The sequence below is a fragment of the Apodemus sylvaticus genome, chromosome 9 (genome assembly GCF_947179515.1).
Source record: "Apodemus sylvaticus chromosome 9, mApoSyl1.1, whole genome shotgun sequence".
Taxonomy (NCBI): Eukaryota; Metazoa; Chordata; class Mammalia; order Rodentia; family Muridae; genus Apodemus; species Apodemus sylvaticus.
The window spans coordinates 14,433,254-14,446,586 of NC_067480.1; positions in this window are offsets into that span (position 1 = coordinate 14,433,254).

Below are 13,333 nucleotides of genomic sequence, written 5' to 3' on the forward strand. Positions count from 1 at the left end.
CATATTAAGATTTCTCCACTATAGAAGTAATATTCCTCAATGTATATTTTCTTTCACAATTTAAATCCCTTTTTCTTCAGGGATGCTTTTCCCATTGAATATTTGAACCATGATACTCCTAGTGGACATAAGCCAAAACATATAGATTTAACTATATGCCATGACTTGGGGTTACATAATTATTGTTTTATATTAGATTAAGCTACTGTTATTCATTTTATAGCATTATTTTCAAAAAATTTAAAAAAAATTTCAAAATTTTGGATAATAAATAGGTTATTAACAAGTTCCTTGTCTTTACAATTTATCTTTATAAAAAGAAAGAAAGAAAACCATTCTAAACAGTTTATCTTCAGGGAAGAGGTGAAAAGTGATCTTGAGTATTTGTTTTAATTTACCTCCTCAACAAAAGTATAAACATATGGTGTTTAAATGATTTTAAATTATTTTGCTGATTTTATTGTGACAATCAATAGTTTAGAGACATTACAGTGTATTATTTCAGGGTTTTAACACATAAACACATACACACACACACAAACACACACGGACACACACTTCCACATATTCTCAAATTAATTTAGTATGATTTTCAGTTCTAGTTAGATCCTCTGTCCCAAGGGCTTGTTAATCTTGTATCCCATTCCTGCCCTGTTACAATTTAAAGATTGTCACAAGAAGGATAAATTTCATGCCATTTTCTGTTCTCATTACAATCTTCAGATTGTTATGAGAACGGATTAATTTTGCTCAATTTTCTGCCCTCGTTACAGGCTGTTATGAGAATGGATTAATTTTATGACATTTTCTTCTTTCATTATAATCTTTGTTATGGGAATGAGAATATGTAATGAGAGTGAGAGTATATCAAGCATTAAAAGGTCTGTGTGAGCTCATGACAAAGATTGTAACAAGAAGAGAAAACGGCACCCAATCCATTCTTGTGACAATTTTAAGATTGCCAAGCGAACCCAGAGTGACACTGCATTTATCCGCTCTGAAGACAAAGATTGTTGAGAAAATGGGAACGAGAGCAAAATTAATCAGTGCTCCTGACAATCTTGAGATTGTACTTAAGCTTGCAGTACTTTTTTAGTGATACAGTGCTTACATGAAAACATGTGCAAGGCAATTAAATGATACTTACTGGGGAAAATGGTTCCCTATTTTTCTTTCTAGCTTCTCTTCATTCTCTGTTAGGATTGCTCATGGTATGTACTATATTCTATAAACACTATTACTGAAATGGTAATTAATATTTACTGCATTGTTACATATATAAAACACACACACATACACACATACACATATGCACATACACTAAAAATTATGGTAAATCTCTAGTAGTCATTAGTAATCACTTTAAATTATTTTTTGAAAAAGGAATTACTGTATCATTCAATATTTCTGGTTTTGAGCCTAGCCTTTAATGGCTGATACACCTCTACAGCCCATATTATTTAACATTTCATTACCAAATACTTGATTCTCTTCCAATATCCCTTTTGTAAAGCAAAAGGAGCTGTTGCATCTGAATGGCCTCCCCAGCCTCACTTCATAAGGAACAATGCGATTACATGAAGGGATCTATGTTGACATGTTATTCTATCAGGCAGATGCCAGTGTGATAGTTATTTTATCAGTTTTAAGATAGGTTTAACAATATTCCCACTGACAATACTTGTCCATGTTTTAAAAAAATGCAGAAATCTTTTTTATGCATTTAAAAATATGTTTATATCTCATAAACATATTTATTTTTATGTTTTTCTATTTATTTTTTTACCTGTATATTACCTGGCTATTTATTTTTCTACCTGTATATCTATCATCTATGAATCTAAGGTCTTAAACTCAAGCCTTGTTTGAAGACATAATTTCATACAAATTACAGCTCAACTGCTAGCCTCCCAATTTTGACTTTCTTCTGAGTCATTCACTCAAGAAATAAAATTCCCTTGTGTTACCATATCTAATTATAGACTCACAACAACTCTCTGACAAAGTATGGTTATAACTTCTGTTCATAGTTGAGAAAATTGAGAAAAAATCATATATCATCCCTAAAACAAAACAAAAAAAATGTTGGTGTTATATCAGTTTACATGAACACAGCAAACTTCCTACATACATGAAGCAATATCAAATTAAAGGCAATGGTTTGTGTAATTAATTTGCAACAATACAAATGAATCTAGACTGATCAGTATACATTTGTATTTACAAATAATTATACTTGGTGAGAAGTATAGCATATATGTTTTTATGATATAAAGTTTGATGTTATATATAGATATGTACTATAACCTAATTAAATTTGTTTCTTTAACTTATTCATCACATTACATGTATTACTTTCTGTGTGATTAGAGATTTAGGGTATATTCTCTCAGATATCTTCAAGTACATAAAATATCAGTACAAATCTTCTTATTATGATACATAGTTGATCTTTATCCTCCAACCCTTTTTTTTATTCTTTAATCTTTTGTTACAGTCCAGTCATTATCCCCCTACTGGTCCTCCCTCTGACTGTTCCTCATCTCATACCTCTGTCCTCCCCTCCCCCAACTGTCTCTAAGAGGATGTCCCCACCCTCCTTCTCCCACTACACCAGACCTCCCCATTCCCTGGGGCCTCAAGTCTCTTTAGGGTTAGATGCATCTTTTCTGACTGAGTCCAGGCCTGGCTGTCCTCTGGTCCATATGTGCCAGCTGCCTCATATTAGCTCGCATATGCTGCCTGTTTGATTGGCTGTCTGGGAGATCCCAGGGCTTCAGGTTAATTGAGACTGCTGCTATTATTTGATTTTTAAAACTTATTTTCATTGGCTCTAATGCTGTGACTTCATCTCACCACTTGAATTTTCCCTCCAGGACCTGGAAACAACTGACAATAAAATTGTTTATTTCTGTTAATTTATTTTAGACTTCACAGATAAGTAAAGCTCTGTCCCTTCTCCATTTTATTTAAAGAATTATCCTCTGGTTCACTAATAATAGTGTGGCAAATTAAAAGATGTATCTTTTGATTAAGACTGAGTAGAAGTCCATATTTGTATGTTTATTTAGATATACTTTATCCATTCATCTACCTATGAATACTTAGGTTAATTTAGTATTTTGACTCTTGCCTATAATGTCAAAATAAACATTGAAAAACAAATATTCCTTAAATATGTGTGTAATTTAATTTTGGACACGTACACAGAAATTGAAATTCTGGAACACATAATGATGTCACTTTAACTTGGGGCAACAAAATACTGTTTCAAACAATTTCTATGCTAATATACACAACCAACAACTGTGTATTAAGATTCTCTTTTCTTTGTGTTTCCACTAACAATCGGAATTTTGCTTAAAATATATCATCTTAACAGGATTACAGATATATATATCATCATTTTTGATGTACATTTCCACGATGACTGATAAAATTGAGAAACTATTTATATATCTATTGTATTGGTCCTTTGGAAGTACAAGAAATGCTTAATAAATTCATTAACTCAATTTTTAATCAGTTTCTTTATCTGATATAGCATTGAGTTTCTATTTCATATAATATCAATAGATTAAAACTAGCATTGTGTTTAAAACCATAACCCCTTAAAAATGAGGGAAATAAAAACATTTGATGTTGCATTACTAATGAGGGTGAATATTTAAATACATTGACACCTGATTTATGACATTCTGTGAAGTATTGAAACAATGGAGAGAAAACAGAGACAAAGACAGAGAAAATGTTCTCAATACCTTATTTGGGCAAAAATTAATATCCAAATATATAAACATTGTTATAACAAGCAATAAAAACATAACTTTTAAAATTCATGTTCTTAAATATCCTTAAACACAACCCTGAGATTTCACCTTACACCATTTATAATGGCTATGATTAAAAACTCGGGAGACAGTAGGTGTTGGCAAGGATGTGGAGAAAGAGGAACACTCCTCCACTGATGGTGGGAATGCAAACTAGTACAACCACTCTGGGAATCAGTCTGGCTGTACCTCAGAATACGGGGCATAATACTTCCGGAGGACCCTGCTATACCACTCCTGGGCATATACCCAGAGGATTCCCTGGCATGCAATAAAGACACATGCTCCACTATGTTTATAGCAGCCCTATTTATAATAGCCAGAAGCTGGAAAGAACCCAGATGTCCCTCAATGGAGGAATGGATACAGAAAGTGTGGTATATTTGCACAATGGAATACTACTTAGCAATTAAAAACAATGAATTCATGAAATTCTTAGGCAAATGGTTGCATCTGGAAAATATCATTCTAAGTGAGGTAACCCAATCACAAAAGAACACACATGGAATACAGTCACTGATAAGTGGATATTAGCTCAGAAACTCTGAATACCCAAGACACAATTCACATATCAAATGACTTCCAAGAAGAAGGAAGGAGAGGTCCCTGATCCTGAAAAACTTGTTCCAGCATTGTAGGGGAGTACCAGGGCAGAGAAGTAGGAGGGGAATTATAGGAGAATGGGCAGAGGGAAGAGGGCTTAGGGAACTTATGGGGAGGGGGGAACTGGGAAAGGGAAAATCATTTGGAATGTAAACAAAGAATATAGAAAATAATAAAAAATTATAATAAAAAAATTAAAAAATAAAAAATAAGAAAGAAATAATATGCTAAAGATAATTTATCACCTAAAATTTAAAATAAAGCCTGCATTTTTTAACTTTTCAAGAAAAGCTATGAGCTTTGTAGTAAATCAAATTACCCAATGTAATGTGTATATTTCCATCAAATGTGATTCAATCACAAATTTCACTCTTTTGAGTCTCTTCCAGATATTATTCATCACTTAAATTTCATTATATGACTTTTCACTAACATCAACATGACGAGCTGCTTTTGTTGCAATAAGAACATTGTACACTGAACATTATAATTGAAATCACTTAACTTCATCTTCAGATTTACAGAATAACATCATGTGCAGACTGAAAAGTTTGGAGTTCTAGGAAAGAAGAATCTTCAGGAAAGATTGGCATGAGCAAGCAAAGGCTGGCCTGTTAACTTTTTTTTTTTCATATCACATCTTAGGGGTTTGTTGTACTGATTTCAATCTCTCTCTCTCTCTCTCTCTCTCTCTCTCTCTCTCTCTCTCTCTCTCCTAGCATTTGACATGTCATTTTAGAATTACTAATAAAAATATGCACACAAAAACATAACAGCAGGATTTGATATAAACAGCAGCTACAAGTGTCCCTACCTGCCTTGGGAAAAAAGTCTAAAACTTTCTCTTTTTTCTTGTTTGATGTTGAAGTTAAAATGAATAGATCTGTTATAAGGTCAGAATGGGAAGACAAAGATCAAAATGACCTCTGGGAACAAAGGTTATTTGACATCCTTCGGATTATCAGCTGAAGGCACTGGCTACATATCAGAGTTAAGACGTGACAAGCTGGGAAGACTTCATTTTCTACCAAGTCAAATATCAAGCAGTCGCTCTGATCCTGCCTTCCCTCCATGAGAGCTGTTTGTCGAAATCAGTAGCCATGATCGATGATGTATTTTCAAAATCTAAACAAGCATCAGTGTCTCCATTCCAGTCACATCTTCTAAAGCCGCTGCTTCCTGGGGGGATTTAATTGCAGTGGCATTAGACTCCAGACAGCAGACACTTCCCCGGCTACTCGTCTGGGCAGGGACAAAAATCAGTGTGATAGTGTCAAAGCTGTTAGACACAAAACCTGTTAAAGATCCGAGTGAGTAATTGTCCTCCTCCTGATGTCTGCAGTAAAATTTAATGGTTCTTCCATAAGCCGTTTAAAAATGTCCTAGCATTTGCTAGCTGTGAAAAAGAGTAAAATGTTTTTATCTGTTAAAATCACAGCCTTATTTTTTCCTATGCTTTGAAACTCACTCTGACATAAAATAAGATGGTTTTCTTTTGATATGGCTTTGTCATCACTGTACAGAAAGGCCTGGAAGCCAGAAGGTTATTCTGGTGTCAAGGGCTTATTAAATTTATAACCAAACTTGCCATCACATGATGGTTTACTAATGAAATCTAGTAATAAAATAGATTCCTCTCTTAAAGTTTAAGAAAGGACAGAATTATATATATATATATAATGACTATATATAATTAGTCATATACTTCTAAAACACATGCTTCACTTTAAATCCACCTTGAAGATACTTCTCCCAGGTGAGTCATTTCCTTTGGAATCACATAAGCTAAGGAGTGGTTGTCACTTGCCTTACTGATCTCCTGGAGGGGGAGTTGAGCGGGGAGAGAAAAGAAAAAGAAACAGAGGAAAATAATAAGAATTAAATGGTAAGAGCAAAGTAACCTTTGGAATTCAAAAATAGCAAAATGAAAAACCTATGGTAAATGTAATGTGGAGGCTGAAAGTAATTTTATGTGTTCTCAGTGAGCTTGAAAGTATAACTCTTGGTACATTTTATAGTACTATAGAGTACTTGGTTAGACTGAAAAGTAGATGTGCTATACTTCCTTCTTATTGAAAAAAGTCTTCTAGTATATTTTCATAAAATAATAAATAAATGGCAACTTTTTTACTTTTCTCTGAGCTACTGTTTAATATGATTCATATAATAAACCCATATATTGCTATAGTTAAAGAATAATAAGAAAAATAACTGTATGAATGACATAGATTTATAGTTAGGCACTCTTGATATATTTATGATTAATCTTTGATAGGTTTCCCTTCTCATTTGGAAACTGCAAATTTTACAGGTTATTCTAATTATTGTCTTTTTGACAAATAAATACTTGCGATTTTTAAAAAAGATCTCTCACAAGCAAATGAGGATCTGAGAATGTGTGGTTTCAAATATCCATGCAAATTTTAAGTTCGATATTCTCTTTCCATCATACACACATTCAGTATTTATTTTTGAGCATTGCTGGCATTTCACTCATCATTTTTCTAGTATGCTGCTGCCTAATAAATCACCATACATCTTTTATGATAAATAGAAAAACACCAGTTATCTCTCATGGTAGTCTATGTAGAGTAGAACTCTGGTTTCTAACCTTACCTTTGTGGAAAAGGGTAGAGCTAAAACTTCCAAAACCACATTCTACTGACTTTTCTCTAGAAGAACTGCTGTTGACACTTAGCTGAGGCTACCCATCTCCCCACACACATATGTATTTTAATCCTTTGCCCAATAGCGAGAGAATTAGAACAAGAATATTCTAAGTAGTGTAGGCAAAAGGATCATTTAAACCCCAGCCTTGGCTTTGTTTAAAATAAAGCTTACAGCATTCCACTGGGCAGAAGTAAAGAAAGAGACATGGTATTTAATTATCCCTCTTCAGCTAGGGCCAGTATGATTTCCACAATATAAAAGTTCTCCTGATCAGTAAGTAACATTGGTGAATTAAACAGGAAAAGTTGCTGTACTGGAACATTTATCTCTAGGTCATCTGGAGCAACTGTCATATGGTCCTCCGAAGTTCTAGCCATTACAAAATCTTAGATGTCAGAGAAGACTCCGCAGTCAGTACAGCAAGCACCAAGGCATATAGTAGATTAACAGTTGCTGTGTGGAGTAGACTGCTCTTCAGTGATATAGCTGATGTGCACTACCCATATTCCTGGGAGCAACCTTCATCCATGATTCTCTTCGCAACACTTTTAAATTAATTGGTTCACCAACCTAAATCTAGTGGAATCATTTTTTTTAATTTTTTATTTTCTTTATTTCAAATGTTATCCCCTTTCTGGTTTCCCCTCTGAAAACCCCCTATCTCGTCCCCCTTTCCCCTGCTCACGAACATGCCCACTCCCACTTCCCTGTCCTGGCATTCCTCTATACTGGGGCATCCAGCCTTCTGAGGACCAAGGACCTCTCCTCTCACTGATGTCCACCAAGGCCATCCTCTGCTATATATGCAGCTGGAGCCATGGGTCCTGCAAGGTGTACTCTCTGGTAGTAGAATCATTTATTTGGTTTGTGGTTGATCTACTTGGTATGAATATATGTCAGTTCAGATGTTGAGAGACAGACAGACAGACAGACAGACAGACAGACAGCATTTGGTTAACTTCCATATTCCCAATCAAGGTAGTGAAGGCAAGCAGCAGCTTTGGAAGAAGGTACAAAGTTTCTGTTGTTGGTCTTCTCTGAAAACACTTTTAGGAAAATATTCTTTCTTGATTACAGTCACTATTACATAGCAATAGTGAATTACCCAGAAATCTCTTAGGACTAGTTTATTATTCTCTTCATGATTTATCTTCACTGCACACTCTTATATTTAGAAATCTATAAAATTCACCTCTGAACAAACAAGGACTATTTCCTATCTTATAAAGATTTCCATTGTTTTTCAAATTTGGGGGGGGGGGTATTTTACTTATTTATATTTCAATTGTCACCCCTTTCCTGATTTCTTCTCTGGAAGCCCCCATCCCATCCTCCACTCCCTTCTTCTATGAGGGTGCTCACCCACCCAAATGCCATGATGCTATTTGTTCTTCAACTGTTGCATGTGACTTCAGATTCTTCTGCATATTAGGCATGTGTTTTTTCACAGAGCTACATTCTTACCTGCCCATTCTAAGAAGATATATATATATATATATATATATATATATATTTGTGTGTGCGCACATGCATGAGTGCTAGTTCATATAGCCAATAGTCCTCTGCACAGTTCTAGCATCAAAATAGTCTTTAGTCAAATACAAAGAAAAGAATGCAAATACATAATATGATCAAATTATCTGTCTGAGAAGTGTCAGCAAGATGATGCTATCAGATGATTTTAACCCCTATTAATGAACAAGAATTTTTATAAGAGCATAAGAATACCCCCCAAATACCAATATTATAGTATATCCAAAAGTCTGAATTAAAGAAGGTAAGATAAGCAATTTCATTTTACCCATAGCATCCTCTCTTAAGACTATACAATTGAGTCTCTAAAGCAATACTTGTTCTATGAATCTTTCAAGGGGAGCAAACTAGAGTGAAATAAATATCTAAACAAGACAAAACAGAGGCAGTTAGCACATATGAATATCCTAGGTTATCTAGGAGTACAGACCCATCCACCATTTTACCCTTCCAAAAGCCGGTCTTATGTATCTGACATGCTCTTCCCAATATATGAGGCAGAATGGGACCATTTTGCTACATAGCTGTGCAAGCCCATGAAGCACAGAGCTATTGGCAGCTAGGCAACTCTTCTGGATGAGGAGAAATTTCTTCAGGGTACTTCTATGGGATGTTGGTAACAAAGGCTGGATCTGTGAGCTCAAGAGAAGATGCACAGTCCTTGACTAGTTTTTTTTTCCAAGAAAGCAAGAGGATTGAATAAAGGGTATCCATATAGAACACCAAGAGATCCTTAGATTTTCTATAAGGACACAGTGGTGATGTGTTTTTTTTTTTTCTTTTCTATGCTGTTGAATGAAAACTAGTATCTAGTTCACAATATGCAATCACTACAAAGCTGCCAATAACATACAAATTCAAAGGGAAAATAACACTTGAAAGAACTAAAATGAAACTGTATTAATTGAATTTAAGGAAACGAATAATTAAGATTCATTAAAAATGACTAAAATTAAAAAATTTATCAATTTATTAAATTGAAAAAATTTAATAAATATTAAAAAATGACCAAATTAGTTATGAAAATATATAAATGAGATGTTCATCTAAGAATGAGACAGAATCTAAAAACAAACACATGAAAATTATGGTGCTGGATTTTAAAATCAACAAGGTCTCAGTAATCTACCGGATCAAGCAGAAGAAAAAAATGATTCAAGAATATTTAATATGAGTTTATGCAATGGAACAAAAAGCCAAAAGGGAGGCCACAGTGTTGGGGAGGAAAGGAGAGTCATGAGGCAAAATCAAACAAGATAACTCATGTATCATGAAACTTCTGGAGCAGAACATAAAACATTATAGGGTAGAAAGTTTGCTTTTGAAAATTAAAGCAAAAATTCCCAAAGTATAACAAAATTCTTGAGGAAAATACAAACAAATATAATAACACCTATAAGAAACAACCAAAGCTTTTCAAAGAGTGGATTATATGGACAGATGTCTACATAAGTGAAAAAAGATCACAAATGATAAATAATTGACTGTGTCCTTCCAGGATCTAGAAAGGAATAAGCTTAGTTCCAATAGTAGGGGTAGATTATACATATTTACATATATATATTTACATATGTACTTAGGGTAGAGTACATATAAATGAAACAGACTAGAGATCAGGAGAAAAGATATCTGATATTGCTTTGGTTTGGACAACAGATGAAGTTGGAAAATGTTATGAGACAATCATAGAAAAAGGTATGACTGTTATATGACTTTAAAGAAGAGAGAACATGGGACAAGGAAGGGGTGCCTGTTCTTTTAGTTGTCTCAGTCAATCTGAGGTAGCTTTGAGTCATTGATAAGAGAACTGAGTGACTTCCCAGATTAGATTTGCCCGTGAGCATGTCCGTGTATCATTGCCTGTGTTATTTGATGAAGGAGGGCCCAGACCACTGTGAGCAACACCATTTCCTGGTCTTATAGACAGTCCTGGACTGTATATTAAAAATAGTTGAATATAAGCTGATGTAAGAGCCAGATAGCAGCATTTCTCTGTGATAATTTTTAATATCTCTTTAGTTTTCAATGGTGTTCCTTGGTCAGAAGTAACATTGCAGGCCTGCATTCAAGTACCTGCTTGAATCCATGCCTTGGCATTGCTCAATGACCAGCAATAATTAGAAAAATTAAATAAATTCTTTTCACCTTTAGTTCCTTTTTGGTTCACGGTGTTTGTCACAATAACACAATGACCCTAGAACAGTAGCACACAAACACTGAGTTTCCATTATGGTAATAAACAGTATGACCAAAAGAAACCTGAGGAGAAAAAGATTTTTTCACCTTATAGCTCATAGTCCATCATCATAGGAACTCAAGGCAAGAATTCAACACAGGAACTGAGAGTTAGGAACTGTTTGCAGCGGTCATGTGTGAATGTGGGTAATGGCTTGTTCAGCCTGCTTTCTTTTAGCAACCAGGAGCATCAGTTCTGGGCCAGGACTGCCCTCAGTGACCTGGGCCCTCTTGGGTAAATTGGCAAGAAGGAAAATCATCATAGGTTAGACACAAACTAATCCTGTGGGAAATCTTCCTATTTAAGGTTTCCTCTTGCAAAATGACTCTAGACATTGTCAAGTTGACATAAAATTAACCAGCACAAATACCAAGGAACATAATGAACTATTTAAAACAATCATAATCCCCAAACCTGTATGACTAGTAGACATGGATAAATTCTTAAAAATATATATAATCAGGAGTAAGGTGATTAAATCAGTGACCAGACCATCTGATTAGAAAAATCTCAGGGCCAACTGACTTAATGATATTTAATTGTAGGGGAATTAATTGTAGGGGAAGATTTAACAAGAGCATTTAATAAGAAATTTTCCAAAAAAATGGAAAGAAGAAAAATGTATCATATTTATTAATGAAAATATATTAGGGAGACTGCAAGCAGAAAGAAAGAGAAAGAGAGAGACAGAGACAGACACACAGAGACAAAGAGACAGACACAGAGAAATACAGACTAAGGCAGAGACAAAGAGAGACAGAAAGAATAGAGACAGAGACAGAGATAGAGAAACAGGGAGAAAGGGACAAACACAGAAAGATACAGAAACATACACAGAAGACACACAGGGAGAAACAGGAAGAAAAAGAAAAAATAAAAGGGAGGAAGGAAGGAAGGAAGAAAGAAAGAAAGAAAGAAAGAAAGAACAAAAAAGAAAAAAGAAAAAAGAGAAGAAAGGAAGGAAGAAAGAAACATACAAACAATGTAACAAAGAGAAAATTAAATAAAATCACACACTATTTTTACTGAACATAGGTACATGAACCTTAGGATCATGCTAAGCCAATTATATATACACTCTAAACTTCAAGTAGGATGTATCACTGAGGTTCATGAATCATGAAGCTGATAAATGTCGTACAGTATTAGCAGGAAGAAGTGGGAGGAGATTTATCATCTCCTCATTATTACAGAAAAATATTCCCAAAATCCAAAAATAACTCATTATAAAACCACTCTTCAGCACATGAAATATCAAAAGATGTATCACAGGCTCAAGAGATTGCTTAGCAGACTATAATTTGAATTCCAGAATCCATGCAACAAACCAGATGTTCCACATATTCTTTTAAATGTCTGTAACTCCATATCCTAGGGATCTTACACCAACTTCTGTCATTGAGCACACATCTGCATATAAACAAGCACATACAGTCATGGACATGTGCATACAAAAATCAATAAGATAAAACTTCTTTCATTTCATTTCTAATTACACTTATTTTGTTGGTAAGCATGTGTGTCCACATATATAAAAGTGTGTAGGTATTTTTGAGAGCATATGAAGATCAGAATCCAAATTACAGAGGACACTTACCCATTTCTACTGTGTGGGTCCTCTGGACAGAACATAAAACATCGGGTATGAAAGCAGGTGTGTTTACCCACTGAACCATCTCACAGACCCTAAGATAACCTTTAAAAATAAAATAAAAGATGTAGCTAATTCTTGTAAATACCAAATATGACAAATCTCCTGGCAATATACACTCAACTGTGATAAATTGTGAACTTTAGTTTCTGATTAGGAGAAAAACAAGAAGGCCAATTCTCACAGGTCCATCAGTGTAGTCCTTGACAACACAGCCCAGGTTTGCAGGGAAAATAAAATAAGTGTGTTCCGAACAGAAAGCAGAAAGTAAAATACAGATTACCTGTGGTTCCTTATAATATAACTATATATAACTATATATATATATATATATGCATGTATGTATAATATATGTATATATGCATTTATGTATGCATGTCATGTATATGCATATGAGTTATTCTAGTATGGAGGGGAAAGGGTCACTGAGGCCTGAATCCTAGCTTGAAAGCAGTGAGAGCTTCTGGGGGAGGAAGGTTCAGTGTTCTGAAGAGGTGGCTAATGCCAGGCTACCCATGTTCCTTTAGATTAACATATACATATGTGTTTGAGGACAACACTAACTGGGCTTATTGGGTTATTAAAAATTTTTGCGAAATTAGAATTGAGCTCTATTAAGAAGAGTAACCAAGTGGATTTTGACAGGAATTTGTGGATATTAAGGCCTAGGTGAAAAGTTAAGACCTAGTAAAAATGCTAAGGCCTACATAACCGTTTCCTGGCTAGCCTGCTATTTTGTGCTGTTACTAATGTCACAAAGAAACTTACTCATATGCTGTCACTGCTATTACTAGGATGGTCTATGCTTTG